Consider the following 11393-nt stretch of genomic DNA (forward strand, 5'->3'; position numbering starts at 1 on the left):
ATACCTAGAAACCCTAAAACTATCAACTAGAATTAGAGATAACAAAGGATTTCCATTAGGTACAAAGAGAAGAGGGTTTGAGACAGAAACCTGGGAAACAGGAACATATAAGGGATAGAAGGAGGAAGAGAAGTCAGAAAGGAGCCTGGGAGGGAAGAGATGAAGAGACAGAGGGATAATCATTCCAGAGTAAAGTCCTTAGAGCCAGCATAGAATTTGAAGAAAGGAATGGTGCAGTCAGATCCCAATCAGAGCATCCATTGAGCCTGGCAGTCAGAATTTAATAAGCCTAATAAAAGGGAGTAAGGAAATATTATTTAAGAAAACAGCATCTTTGTGTAGCTTTGCTCAAATTGGGTCTGAGGACCAGTAGAATTAGCTTCACCTGGTAACTTGTTGGAAGTGCAGAATCACGGGTCCCATCCTCAGCACCTATTGAATCAGGTGTTACATATGCACGTTAAAGTTTCAAAAGCACTGTTTTATAGGTATTTGATGAATGATCTCTTGGCTTTCTATAGCTTTTTCAAATGAGTGATCTATGCAGGTCACTTCATTCTTTAACTCCTTAATGAAAATGATCTGATTTCAATTCTATTGAAACAGAAGTTTATTCAACAAATATTTGTTGAGTTCTGTGTTCCAGACACCATTCTAGGCATTAGCATACATCAGTGAATGAACAGGACAGAAATCCTTGCTCCATCCTAACTAGTTCTTCATAAGATCACCAAATAAGAAATGATCTTTTCCATGAAGTCTGATTTTACCTCCTCCATTTTCCCCCTGAATTATCCTTCTAGCAGCCTAGAGTCATGTAATAACAACTTTTCAAAAACAAAAGCAAGCAAAACCTTTTCTGACTAAACACAAATATTCTAAGGTTGAAAAATCAAGCCCCACTGGCAATTAATCTATTACTCCTCTTCCTTCCTTCTTATCCTTGCCCTGAGTATCCCCATAGGGATACCATAGGGTACCATAGGGTACCCCATAGGGATACCTCACTATTCATAAGGAAGAGATTAAACTCTATGCCAGGTAATGGTGAGGGTTCTTCAGGAACATTTTGGAAGTGAAATTATCACTTAGATATTATTGTGATATAACAAACTTAAAATTTTTTCATATATGGTTTGTGTTGAGCTTTTATTTTGGAACATAGTTTCCCCCTTTGATCTCCAGTTATTACTTACATCGTCAAATATCATACTGGAATGTAAACCAATGTGTTCCCACTTGGAAGCAGAAAATTTTATATCTGTTTTATTACAGCACAGTGTATGTAAAAGATAAGAATGAAAGAAAAATTGTATAATACCAGTATAGCTTCTACTTACTGTATTATAGTAACTTTTAATTTTTTATTTTTTTTAATTTTAATGTTTATTTTAGAGACAGAGAGACAGAGCACAAGTGGGAGAGGGTCAGAGAGAGAGGGAGACACAGAATCTGAAGCAGACTCCAGGCTCTGAGCTGTCAGCACAGAGCTTGATGCAGGGCTCGAACCCACGAACTGTGAGATCATGACCTGAGCCGAAGTCGGACACTTAACTGACTGAGCCACCCAGGTGCCCCTAATTTTTATTTTTTTAATATTCCACATGGATTGTTGGTTATGAATCTATACTATTTTTTCCTTATAATTTTTCCATATATTGTCACTGTGTCTCAAACTTAATATAAAAGTTTTAAATTTTTGGGGCGCCTGGGTGGCGCAGTCGGTTAAGCGTCCGACTTCAGCCAGGTCACGATGTCGCGGTCCCTGAGTTCGAGCCCCGCGTCGGGCTCTGGGCTGATGGCTCAGAGCCTGGAGCCTGTTTCCGATTCTGTGTCTCCCTCTCTCTCTGCCCCTCCCCTGTTCATGCTCTGTCTCTCTCTGTCCCAAAAATAAATAAAAAATGTTGAAAAAAAAAATTTAAAAAAAAGTTTTAAATTTTTAAAAAACTTATACTTCCATAGACACTTCTCCAAAGAAGACATCCAGATGGCCAACAGGCACATGAAAAGGTGCCCAACGTCACTCCTCATCAGGGAAATACAAATCAAAACCACAGTGAGATTGAGATATCACCTCGTGCCAGTCAGAGTGGCTAAAATGAACAAATCAGGAGACTATAGATGCTGGAGAGGATGTGGAGAAACGGGAACCCTCTTGCACTTTTGGTGGGAATGCAAACTGGTGCAGCCACTCTGGAAAACAGTGTGGAGGTTCCTCAAAACATAAAAAATAGATCTACCCTATGACCCAGCAATAGCACTGCTAGGAATTTATCCAAGGGATACAGGAGTGCTGATGCACAGGGGCACCTGTACCCCAATGTTTATAGCAGCACTTTCAACAATAGCCAAATTATGGAAAAAGCCTAAATGGATAAAGAAGTTGTGGTTTATACATACAATGGAATACTACTTGGCAATGAGAAAGAATGAAATATGGCCTTTTGTAGCAATGTGGATGGAACTGGAGAGTGTTATGCTAAGTGAAATAAGTCATACAGAGAAAGACAGATACCGTATGTTTTCACTCTTTTGTGGATCCTAAGAAACTTAACAGAAGACCATGGGGGAGGGGAAGGGAAAAAAAAAGTTAGAGAGGGAGGGAGGCAAACCATAAGAGACTCTCAAAAACTGAGAATAAACTGAGGGTTGATGGGGGGGTGGGAGGGAGGGGAAAGTGGGTGATGGGCATTGAAGAAGGCACTTGTTGGGATGAGCACTGGGTGTTGTATGGAAAGCAATTTGACAATAAATTTCATATTTAAAAAAACTTATTATTCTTCCAAAGGTTTAAAACCTCAGAGAATTGGTAGGTCTCAATCCATCTCATTTCTTGAGACTTTGAGGTAGTTGGTCAGACTCCTAATGTTCAAAAAGGGGTTCATTTCTTCTTTCTTTTTTTTTTTTTAAATGTTTATTTATTTTTGAGACAGAGAGAGACAGAGCATGAACAGGGGAGGGGCAGAGAGAGAGGGAGACACAGAATCTGAAACAGGCTCCAGGCTCCGAGCCATCAGCCCAGAGCCCGACGCGGGGCTCGAACTCACGGACCGTGAGATCGTGACCTGGCTGAAGTCGGACGCTTAACCGACTGCGCCACCCAGGCGCCCCTCATTTCTTCTTTCAACAAAAGTTTTGATGCCTTTTATGTCCCAGCCATGCTGTTCAGTTTTGAGGATAGAAAAACTGTTCAGTGTATGAATGCAAGCCTTTTTATTTATTTAAAAAAATTTTTTTTAATGTTTATTTATTTTTGAGAGAGACAGAGACAGAATGCAAGTGGGTTAGGGGCAAAGAGATAGAGAGACACAGAATCCGAAGCAGGCTCCAGGCTCTGAGCTGTCAGCACAGAGCCCGACGCGGGGCTCGAACCCACGAGCCGTGAGATCATGACCCGAGCCGAAGTTGGTTGCTCAACCGATTGAGCCACCCAGGCGCCCCTGCAAGCCTTTTTAAATACCACTTTTAGAGAGGTTTCTGTTTTTTTACCATGACAAGCAGAAATCTTCATGTTTATATTTGTATTTTTCCTATTCAGTGACTTAGGGTGGGATGAACATTTTCAACATTTTAGTTTAAAGTAATTTGAGACTCACAGAAGATGTGCAAAAGTAGTTCCTATGTACATACCACCCAGCTTTCTCTAATATTAGCATCCCACATAACCAGGATATAATGATCAAATCAATAAATTAACACTGGTAATATGCTATTAATTTAGGTATAGGCCTTACTAGAATTTCACCAGTTTTTCCACTAATGTCCTTTTTTTCTCTTTCAGTTTCCAGACCAATATTCAACATTGCATTCAGCGTTCATATCTTCTTACTTAATCTCCTCTGGTTGTAACAGTTGCCTTAGCCTCTCCCTATCTTTCAAAACCTTGATATATTTGAGGAGTTCTGCTCAGGTATTTTGCAAAATGTCCTTCAGTTTGGGCTTATCTGATGTTTTCTCATGATTATATTGAGGTTATGCATTTTCAGAAAAATACCACTGAGTTGAAGTGCCCTTCTTAGCACATCGTATCAGGAGGAATACCATAGTGATATATGTTATAACTGGTGATGTTAACTTTGATCCCTTAGTTAAGGTGATGTCAACTAGGTTTCTCTGCTGTGAAGCTAACTATTTTCCCCCTTTATGGTTAATAAATACTTGGAAGGAGATACTGAAAGCTTATGCAAATACCTTGGTTCTTCTTAAACTTTTCTCTACGAATTTTAACATTCATCAGTAGATCCTGTTTGTAGCAATCACTAGCAGCCATTGTTGCTTCATTCTTTACAAACTCTCACTAACTAGTTTTGTCCACTTTTATGGTTTCAACTACTATTTGTATGCTGATGACTTCCAATTCCATTTTCAATCCAGACCTCTCCTAGAAACTCCAAGAAAAATATTTAGTTGTCTATCCTCAGGAATTTCATTTGTCTATTCTTAAGTACTTCATTTCTAATATGTCCAAAACTGAATTATTACCATTCCTTCAAACCTGTTCTTCCTCTTCCAGTCCCAATAAGGGCTGCCAAGCAATTTCCCTAGATTGGGAGAGTCCTCAATGATCCCCTTCCTACTTTACTCAACTAGTTCCATGTTTTTTTCTGAAAACCTTTCACTTAAAACACTACTTCTTGGGGTGCCTGAGTGGCTCAGTTGGTTAAACGTCCAACTCTTGGTTTCAGCTCAGGTCATGATCTCACAGTTCATGAGTTTGAGCTCTGCATTGGGCTCTGCACTTTGGGGTTTCTCTCTCCCTGTCTCTTTGCCCTCCCTAGCTCACTCTTTCTCTCCCTCCCTCTCTCTCTCAAAAGATAAATAAATAAACATTTAAAAATCTAAAAAAAGAGAGATTCAAAAACACTGAATTAGCAAGTATTAAACCATTGCTCCTAGGGGAAGTATGGGGTTAGCCTCTGGTCACAACAGGTGGATACAAAACCTTGTTTTATGCATTGTGTTTTATGTAAGTTATTTCTGTTTGAAGACTCCTTATTTAATATATGTTGTTGATTTATTAGCAGTGACCTCTCTGTCAACAGCACTACAACTCATGCCTAAATAAAGTTTATCTAATGCATATTTTCTCTCTAAGGCACATCATAGCCTTCCTGTGCTTAGGAACACTAGAAGGAACTTTAGCACTAAGCATGAGGGCCACTTTAAATAGCAAAATCATGAACAAAAAGAACAAAAATGTTAAACTTCTGGCACTAAATAGATCATGAAAAGGACACAAATTTATATTATGAGAAGGCAGTGAAATATTGCCTTGTTTAAGGCAATGTAGACAACGTAGACACCAGGTGACTCAAATTTTTCACCACTCTGCATATGCCTGTGAGTGATTATGAAAAAACAACAAGTATAGGGGCGTCTGGGTGGCTTATTTGGTTATGTGTCTGGCTCTTGATTTTGGCTCACGTCATGATTTCATGGTTGTGAGATCAAGCTCCACCCATGCTCGGTGGTGAACCTGGGTGGAGCCACCTGGGTGGCTCAATCGGTTAAGTGTCCGACTTCCGCCCAGGTCATGATTTAGAGGTTCGTGAGTTGGAGCCCCACATCGGGCTCTGTGCTGACAGCTCAGAGCCTGGAGCCTGCTTCGGATTCTGTGTCTCCCCATCTCTTGGCCCCTCCCATGCCCATGATCTGCCTCTCTCTGTCTCTCAATAATAAATAAACGTTAAAAAAATTAAGAAAAAAAGATTCTCTATCCCTTGGGGCGCCTGGGTGTCTCAGTCAGTTAAATGTCCAACTCTTGGTTTCAGATCAAGTCATGATCTCATGGTTTGGTTTGTGGGTTCAAGCCCCACATCCAGCTCTGTGCTGACAGCATGGAGCCTACTTGGGATTCTCTCTCTCCCTCTCTCTCTGCCCCTCCCCTCCTTCTCTCTCTCAAAGTAAATATTTGAAAAAAAAGATTTTCTCTCCCTCCTTCTCTCTCTCTGCCCTTCCCCCTCTCACCTGATCACGTACTTTCTCTCAAAAGGAAGGAAGGAAGGAAGGAAGGAAGGAAGGAAGGAAGAGAAAGAAAGAAAGAAAGAAAGAAAGAAAGAAAGAAAGAAAGAAAGAAAGAAAGAAAGAGAAAGAAAGAAAATACCACCAGTATTGATTTTGGGATCACAGATTTTAGTGATTTTAAATTTTAGTAGGCTAATTCACAAATACAGAACTCATAAATAATGAGAATGATTGTAAATGTTGTGGGATAATTTGGAGCTTGAGGCTACTTGGCTTTGTGAAATTGCCATCTCAACTTGTGGTTTCTTTTCTTTGTCTTTTTTCTTTTCTTTTTTTTTTAATATAATTTATTGTCAAATTGGTTTACATACAACACCCAGTGCTCATCCCAACAAGTGCCCTCCTCAATGCCCCTCACCCACTTTCCCCTCTTCTCCAGCCCCCCATAAACTTTCAGTTTGTCCTCTGTATTTAAGAGTCTCTTATGGTTTTCTTCCCTCCCTCTCTGTAACTGTTTTTTTTCCCCTTCCCTTCCCCCATGGTCTTCTGTTAAGTTTCTCAAGATCCATATATGAGTGAAAGCATATGATATCTGTCTTTCTCTGACTTATTTCACTTAGCATAAAAGCCTCCAGTTCCATCCAGGTTGCTGCAAATGGCTTGATTTTATTCTTTCTCATTGACAAGTAGTATTCCATTGTATATATAAACCACACCTTCTTTATCCATTCATCAGCTGATGGACATTTAGGCTCTTTCCACAATTTGGCTCTTGTTGAAAGCGCTGCTATAAACATTGGGGTACATGTGCCCCTATGCATCAGCACTCCTGTATCCTTTGGGTAAATTCCTAACTGTGCTATTGCTGGGTCATAGAGTAGCTCTATCTTTAATTTTTTGAGGAACTGCCACACTGTTTTCCAGAGAAGCTGCATTCTTTTTCTTATTTATTTATTTATTTATTTATTTATTTATTTATTTATTTTGAGAGAGTGAACACAAACATGACTGGAGGGAGAGGCAGAAAGAGAGGGAGATAGAGAATCCCAAGCAGGCTCCTCATTATGAGCCCAGAGCATGATATGGGGTCAGTCTCACAAACCTTGATATCATGACTTGAGGCAAAATTGAGTTGGACACTTAACCAACTGAGCCACTCAGGTGCCCTTTTATTCTTTTCTTTTTCTTTTTTAAGTTTATTTATTTTTGAAAGAGAGAGACAGAGACAAAGAGAGAGAGCAAGTGGGGGGTGCAGAGAGAGAGGAAGACCAGGAATCCCAAGCAGGCTCCATGCTGTTAGTGCAGAGCCAGATGCGAGCTTGAACTCACGAACTGTGAGATCATGACCTGAGCCGGAATTAAGAGTTGGATACTTAACCAACGGAGCCACCCAGGCACACTTTTTTTCTTTTTATACTAATTTATTTTATATTTTAAAGAATAATACAATTTATTTATTTATTTATTTTTGCTTCTTGTATAAGATTTTTTTAATTTTTACTTAAATCAAAATTAGTTAACATATAGTGTAATAATGATTTCAGGAGTAGAATTTAGTGATTCATCACTTACATATAATACCCAGTGTTCTCCTAACAAGTGTCCTCCTTAATGACCATCACCCATTCAGCTCATCCTCCCACCCAATACCCCTCCAGCAACCCTCAGTTTGTTCTCTGTATTTAAGAGTCTCTTACGGTTTGCCTCCCTCTGTGTTTTTGTCTTATTTTTTCTTCCCTTCTCCTATGTTCCTCTGTTTTGTTTCTTAAATTCCACACATGAGTGAAATCATATGATATTTATCTTTCTTTGACTGACTGATTTTGCTTAGCATAATACAATGCAAATGGCAAAATTTCATTCTTTTTGACTGTCAAGTAATATTCCATTGTGTGTATATGCGTGTGTAGATAGATAGATAGATATACATGGACACACACCACATCTTCTTTATCCATTTGTCAGTCAATGGACATTTGGACTCTTTCCATAATTTGGCTATTGTTGATAGTGCTGCTATAAACATTGGGGTGCATGTGCCCCTTCAAATTAGCATTTTTGTATAAATAACTAGTATATATAGGTATTTGGATAAATAGTTGGTAGTGCAATTGCTGGGTTGTAGGGTAGTTCTATTTTTAATTTTTTGAGGAACCTCCATACTGTTTTCCAGATTGGCTGCACCAGTTTGCATTCCCACCAGCAGTGCAAAAGAGATCCTCTCTCTCTGCATCCTCGCCAAATCTGTTGTTGCCTGAGTTGTTAATGTTAGCCATTCTGACAGGTGTGAGGTGGTATCTCATTGTGGTTTTGATTTGTAGGAATAATACAATTTAAAGCAAGAGTTAAAGTACAATACCTAGGTACAATTAAGTAATTCACTGAATTAAGTAATTTGACTATTCTCAATAATTGAACTTCCTGTTTCTTAGTCATACATCTGATACCCTTTTTTATTTATTCATGCAAATTAACTTTACTTATTTTACATTCTAAATCTGAAAAATTAAACACTTTTAGTCTTTCAAGTCTGATTATGTTATTTATTATTTCTGCTAACTCTCATTCATGATAGCTTGTTTTCTCACATGTTTTGTATTTTCTGATTGTGAGTTACTTGTTGTAAATTTCTCTTGTTATTCTTTGAAGTCCATGTCGTTTTTTTTAAAAGATTTTTTCTATATTTATTTTTGAGGGAGGTAGGGGCAAAGAGAGAGGGATAGAGAGAATCCCAATCTGACAGCACAGAGACTCATGCAGGGTTTGAACTCACTACCCATGAGATCATGACCTGAGCTGAGATCAAGAGTTGGATGCTTAACTGACTGAGCCACCCAGGCACCCCTGAAGTCCGTATTTTAAGTTGGATTCCTCCAGAATGGACTTACATTTTTTTTTCTTTCAGGTACCTAAGGACACATAGGTAGCATGAATTTGTGCCTTAAACCTGTAAGAGGACCTACTTGGTCCTTTTTTTCTCTTTACAAATTTTTATTTAAATTCTTCTTAGTTAACAAATAGTGTAATATTGTTTTCAGGAGTAGAATTTAGTGATTCATCACTTACATATAACACTCAGGGCTCAACACAACAAGTACCTTCCTTAATACCCATCACCCATCTAGCCTATCGCCTGCCCACCTCCCTCCATCAACCCTCAGTTTGTTCTCTATTGTAAGGAGTCTCTTATGGTTTATGTCCCTCTCTCTATTTTCCCCCTTCCTATATGTTCATCTGCTTTGTTTCTTAAATCCCACATAAGAGTGTAATCGTGGTATTTGTCTTTCTCTGCCTGACATATTTCACTAACCATAATATACTCTAGCTCCATCCACATTGGTGTAAATAGCAAAATTTAATTCCTCTTATTTTATTTTTCAAGACAGTGTGTGTGCATGCATGCAAGTGGGGGAGGGGCAGAGGCAGAGAAGGGGAGACACAGAATGTGAAACAGGCTCCAGGCTCTGAGCTGTCAGCACAGAGCCTGATGCCAGGCTCGAACTCATGAACTCCAAGATCATGACCTGAGCTGAAGTCAGATGCTTAACTGACTGAGCCACCCAGGAACCCCAAGAGAGAGAGAATCTTAGGCAGGCTCCACACTCAGCACAAAGCCCAGTGTGGGCTCAATCTCACAACCATGAGATCATGACCTGAGCTGAAAGCAAGAGTCAGACGCTTAACGCAGAGCCACCCAGGCTCCCCAAGATTTCGTTCCTTTTGATGGCTGAATAATATTCCATTGTATATGTATACCATATCTTCTTTATCCACTCATCAGTCGATGGACATTTGGGCTCTTTCCATAGTTTGGCTATTGTTGATAGTGCTGCTATAAACATTGGGGTGCATGTGTCCCTTTGAAACTGTACTTTTGTATCCTTTGGGTAAATACCTACTAGTACAATTGCTGGATCATAGGTTAGTTCTTTTAACTTTCTGAGGAAACTCCATGTTGTTTTCCAACATGGTTGCACCAGTTTGCATCCCCACCAATAGTATCAGCTTGTGGTTTCTAGGTTACTTCAACAGAGAAGACATTACTGGAGCATCATTCACTAGCTCTTAAATTCTTGGTCACTTACTATTCATTGGTTAGAACTAATCACTTGCCCCTACCTAGCTGAAAAAGATATGGAAAATGTGGGGATTTCTTGGATATCTAGTGAGCAATACATATTTCAGTTACAAAAGGCAAATCAAAAAGGGAAAAAGGGAGAAAAATAATTGTAATTTACAAGGGAGGAATGTGTTCTTGTCAGAAGGAGTACCCGTCTGACAGGTTTGAGGCAGTGAGGATGTTTCAGATTTCTCAACTTCTTCAGCCCCTCCTAGGTATCTCCCTTTAAATTGCCAGATTACAGAGCATTCTGGTCATCCCACCAATCTTCTCCATTTCACTTTAGCAAGACACATGATTAATTTCTTATTCTGTACTCCTGTAATTTGTCTGTTGTTTCTGTTTTTCTCTTTCTATTTGATCACTCATGGATTGAAACTCTTCTCATTTTTGTTGGACTTTACCAAACTGCAGTTGAGCCTTGAACACCACGGGTTTGAACTGTGCGGATGCACCTACACACAGTTATTTACTTATTTTTTCTTTAGCTAAATACAGCACTGTAAATGTATTTTCTCTTCCTTATGATTTTGTTAATAATATTTTCTTTGTTCTAGCTTACTTTATTGGAAGAATACAGTATATAATACATATAATATGCAACATATGCATTAATTGATGGCTTATGTTGTTGGTAAGGTTTCTAGTTAACAAAGGCTCTTAGTTAATTTTGGGGTAGTTAAGATTTTTGACTGTGCAGTGGAGGTTGGGGGTGGAGGGTGGTGCCCCTAATCACCTGCATTGTTCAAGGGTCAACTGTATAAGCAGTAACCTGCTTATATCAGATAGATTGATATATTAGCTATAAACCCTAAACACTTTACCCTTAGTTGGCACATACTCTGAAGCTTTGGTGGCAACAGGATTGCTTAACCAACTGCTTGCTCCATCATCATATGTACTGCCAAGAATTTCCTAGCCTGGGTTGAGGGAGTACTCATTGTTTCCCTCTCTGTTTGAGTCTACTAGTTTCAAACTTGTTCTAAAGATCTTTCACTCAAGACACTACTTCTTGGTAAAAATTTCTGTATTAATTAGGACTCTTTAGTTTCAAATAAATAATTCACATTGAGCTAAATAACTCAATACTAAAGGACTCTTTAGTTTCAAATAAATAACTCGTATTGAGTCTAATAACAATAGTAGTAATATTTAGTGAAAGTTTATTTTGTAGCAGTGCCTGGCACATGATAGGTACTTACCCTGTTGGATGAATGCCACACTGTGCTAAGTACTTTAAGTGCATTATCTAATTTAATCCTCAAAATAACTCTATACTAGTATTTCTCCTTTTTATAAAAAAGAACAT

The sequence above is a fragment of the Lynx canadensis genome, chromosome B3 (assembly GCF_007474595.2).
Source record: "Lynx canadensis isolate LIC74 chromosome B3, mLynCan4.pri.v2, whole genome shotgun sequence".
Taxonomy (NCBI): domain Eukaryota; kingdom Metazoa; phylum Chordata; class Mammalia; order Carnivora; family Felidae; genus Lynx; species Lynx canadensis.